This window comes from Stigmatopora nigra, chromosome 15 (assembly GCF_051989575.1).
Source record: "Stigmatopora nigra isolate UIUO_SnigA chromosome 15, RoL_Snig_1.1, whole genome shotgun sequence".
NCBI lineage: Eukaryota > Metazoa > Chordata > Actinopteri > Syngnathiformes > Syngnathidae > Stigmatopora > Stigmatopora nigra.
Window position 1 is genome coordinate 3,870,440 of NC_135522.1, and position 4,661 is coordinate 3,875,100.

Below are 4,661 nucleotides of genomic sequence, written 5' to 3' on the forward strand. Positions count from 1 at the left end.
TGAATAAAAATTACAATTATTCATTTAAAAGGGAGAAAATCAGGAAATTTAAAATACATCTATACTCTTCATTTTAATTTGATCCTAAAACACAAAGTCAGCGCTCATAATTTACTTTCCCGGACCTTACAAAATGATACGGCAGGCCAGATTTGGCCCACAAGCCACCACTTTGACACATGGTCTACGGGAATGGTGTCTTTTTTTGAGTGGTCAGCGAGAGCGGAAGCCTATCTGTGGCCACATGGTGTTTCTGTTCCTCCATTCTTGCCGTTGACATCATCAGAAGTGACACGCGGCCGAGTGACTTCCTCCACGCCATTAATCAAACTGCCCAATCCCAACGCACTTTACAGCTCCACACATCATTCTGTCCCCTTCTCGTCAGCTTCCCGGCTCCGGCATGAGCCTACAACTCCATTTCCCAGCCGCTGGTTCGCTTAAACGGCGACCCCTTAACCCTCGCCATTCGCACTCCTTTAAAATTACAGCCGTGAAATTCAAGCGTCGACCCTGCCTGCTCTTCACCTGCTAAACGAGGGCAGACAAAGCCAGAGTTTGTTCTGTAAATAGGTGTGGCTTCCAAACAGTCATAGTAAAAAAAAAAAAAAAAACAGCAGCCGTTAGAGGGCAGGTGATATTTGAAATATGCCGAGATACGGATAAAGAGGAACTGAGCTCCCATTGGCTTATTTAAATCTCCATTTCATTGGAAAGGAAACTATGTGTTTACTAACGGAAGATCTCAAATGGTCTCGCCTAGGTGACACAATTTGACTGTGGTCACTTTAATAGAAGTCAAGCAAATGTAAAAAGATAAAAATGAAGAAATAATAAATTCCATTTTTTTTAAAGCATACTCAAAAGCAAATATGTTGAGTTAGTTCGTTTTTGCGTTGCATAAAACTTCAAATTCTAGCTGGTATTACTGATAAAGTTGGACATTTAATCACTACAGCAGGGGTTTGGGAACCTTTTTTGATGGAAAGAGCCATAAACAATTCATATTTTTTAAATGTTAATCCTTGGGAGCCATGCTCCGAATTTAAAAGTCAACATACATGAAAATGTGTGCCTTTTTAAAGTCATTTCACCACTTTTAAAGTACAAAAAGTCTCTGAATTCTTTTGAAAACATTATTATGTTATTGCTAATCAATGAGTATCAATTAGAAAATCCATGCAAAAGAGTGTAATGAAAAAAAAAAGATTATAAGGCCATGATACCAACATAACGCTCCTATTCCTACGCTTTCTCACTACCAGTTTCCATAGTTTACCTCACAGGTTAGTGGAGAGCCATTTGCACCCATCCAAAGAGCCATTTGTGGCTCCCAAGCCATAAATTCCCTTCCCTTGGACTACAGTATCAAACAATCTAAGCTATTCTCTGTGAAACATTACAAAATAAAACACTACGACTTTGAAATCAATGTGCACAGCGACAGTAGAGAGAAAAAAAATCCCTCTGAAAGCAAAACGTGTGCTGCATTTGATCCTTTGATGTTAAATTGAGCTCTTGCACGATATAACTCTTGCAATGTCAAACATAATGGAAGTCCAACTTTTTAGTTGTCTGTCAGATCTGAGCCTTTTCCCTCATTTTAAATACTTAAAACAATGACATTTTCCCCATGTTTTTTTCTTCCAAAAACATAAAAATTGTGTCATGTGTCTCCCATTCACCCGTGACCCTCATAAGTATAAACAAAATAAAAATGAATAGAAGCGGTCGCAAGATTTATGTAGCAACCCTTTGTAATGGAACTTAAAAATAGTTAAAAACTGACAAAACCATCAAAAAATGTTCCCCATACGCCAAAAGGGATCACTATGACTAAACATAATAATTACCCAGTGACATACTAATTTTACTGTAAAAGCATAACCCGATTCTATTCATCTTTCATCAAACTTATTTTCCGGTGGCCCATTTTTCCCTCTCAAAAAACAGGTGCATTCTGTCCTTAACCAAAAAACAGTTGCTATATAGGCGTCTCACCAAATGTCTGCTTTTGTAAGCCAAGGTGTGCTCAAAATGGGTGTAAAGTGTCTTTTGTCCTTTTTAACACTCATCAATTCTTTGGAACTTGACATTTCTTACATGTTTTGTTTAAAAAAATTAAAAAAAAGGCCATAACCGGTTCCCTTCTGCCCTCACGTTCGCCCTTTCCGTGCACATTGTTGCAACTGTCCTTATTTGGCTTCCCTTTGACAAAGTGGGAGTATGAATGTGACCATGTGTGTGTGTGTGTGTGTGTGTGTTGCCTCCTGACTGTGAGTCACTGCTTGCCTGAGTCATGAGCACTAACCAAAACATACAGTTGCCGTGGGGACGTGCTCTTTTAGTTTCCCTCCCCACCCTGCCGCCGGCCTCCTTTTTTGCGGGCACTGGTGCATCCTGGGCAGCCCTGGCATAAGTCAATGGGTGGTGCCCCTATTTTGGGTGGGTCTATGTGACTTACGGTGTAGTGGTGGGGGTGGATAACTAAAGCAGAGTATATCTTGTAACTATTTATTTTACAATTGAGGATTGGTCAAATGTTTTAGAACATTTTGAGTTTTCATGTGTGTGTGTGCGTGTATGTGCGTGTATTTTGTATATCAGAATTAGTGGACAGGACAAATAATTACTATTAGAAATGATGTTTGTCTATAAATAGAACTGGTTTGGTTCAATGAACTTTGCCTTTTGTGGAAATCTGAATTGTATTTTTTCACTTTTTTTTAGTAGTTGTTTATTGTTTAGTTTTGAAAACTCTGGGTGGTCGCCTTTGGACTATTTAAAGCTATTTGTGTGATAAGTGAGTGAAAATAGAAAAGACTGAAAAAATGGATGTTTAAAAAGTATGACTGGTAGAACGCAATGTACTTTCTTTTAAACACAAATTAGCCTTTATTATATATTTTTTCAACATTAGTGTAAGTAGAGAGAAGTAGAGTGAACCACAATTGAGGTCTTATAACGTGTAAAAAATGACAAAAGCGGAAATATATATTTATATTTGAGTTTTAGTATTGTATTTAGAGAGCCTACATTATTGAGTCTGTGTTTTACTACTGTTTCCTTTTACCGTTCAGAGCACAGCGCAAGTACTTTTACTTTACATTCAGAACATGAGTACATAGTATAGATTGCGATAAAAAAAAAATAAAAATAGAGAGGATGGACAGCGGGTGTTTCTTAAGGAGACAATCATCTTTCATCAGCTTGAGTCCAAATATCTGTCTTGGTTGACTCCGGCTAATACGCCAGTGCGACCACCTGTTGTTCTTTTCCGACTCAGTGCTTTTGAGAACTTGAAAATTGCAGCCTGGTTTAAATGGAGGCTTGTGTCCTACAAATGTCACAATTCAAGCATGATGTTACCTCCACAACAGTTTGACAAAGGTCACCACCGATGGCTTCGGCTGAAAAACAGTAGAACATTTAGGCCTACTTTCTAGATGATAAATGATTATGATGGGCTGCCTTGTGCAGTAAATGTGATTACTTAGGGATATTTTGCTCTTTTGTACCCTAGGGCGTTTTTTTTATAAATTCAGATTTGCATTTATTGAACCAAATCACTACAAACTAAAATATCCCAAAAAGTAAATATCTAAGGAATCAGATTTAGTTCAAATGGATTTGATATCCACTAAATTACTTCTGAGAAACTTCATTTAAATTCATAGCAGCCATGTCTCATCTTCAATAGCATTTTTTTCACATTAAGGTTTTAGTAAAGGACATTTTAGTTAACTTTTAATACATATTTTGAGGTATATTTCACTATATACTATACAGGAACTTCTATAAAGTATAGTTACACTAAATTATTACTAATTACACGTTCTTTGCAGCATTGTTTACACAAAAAACAAAAAAAATACTTAGATTTACATTTTAGGAAGGCAATGAGGAACACTATCTTTTTAATCCTTTTGCAAATAATACAAAAAAAATCACTTATTTTATCATATTTCTTTGGCAATCTTAATTTCTGCAACATCATGTCATTTGATAGTTTTTTTTCATCAAATGATTGATTGAATTTAGTGATATTTCATGGAAATATTCCTAAATGAAATCCTAGTCGCGAGGGAAAACAAGCCTTAAAGCCATACTGAGTTTCAACTAGATCAAACCCAGATTTTTGCATTGGCGGCTAAATCCCATTTAACGTTTTTTTTTTTTTAATGTCTGCCACATTGGATCAGGTCAGGCTGTAATTAGCAGCGCTTATGTCGGAACATAAGAAATAAAATGAGGTTTAATTTCATCCAGACCTCAAATGGATTTCCCAGGTGCTGACAGTAGTTTTTACCTCTACTATTTACAGTCCATTTGAAAATGTTAACTGGCACTGCATTTGAAAATGTTCTCCACAAATCCACAAGCGCAATTATCGTACAAAATTAGACAATCGAACAAAACCAAGGCATCCACACACATTGAATATATTGCAAGGCAAACAATGGACATACACATTCATTGACACACATCTTTGACCTTTGTGTGGCCTGAGCAGCTGTCTTTTAGAGAATTCTGAGAACCGGATGAAACCGTACGCCGGAGTAATCCTCATTTGCGCGACAAAAAGTGTGAGGACAGATGACAAAAACATTCAAGTCAAGAAAGGGAAGAAAAACTCAACCAATCAAATCGCTCCAAAACAC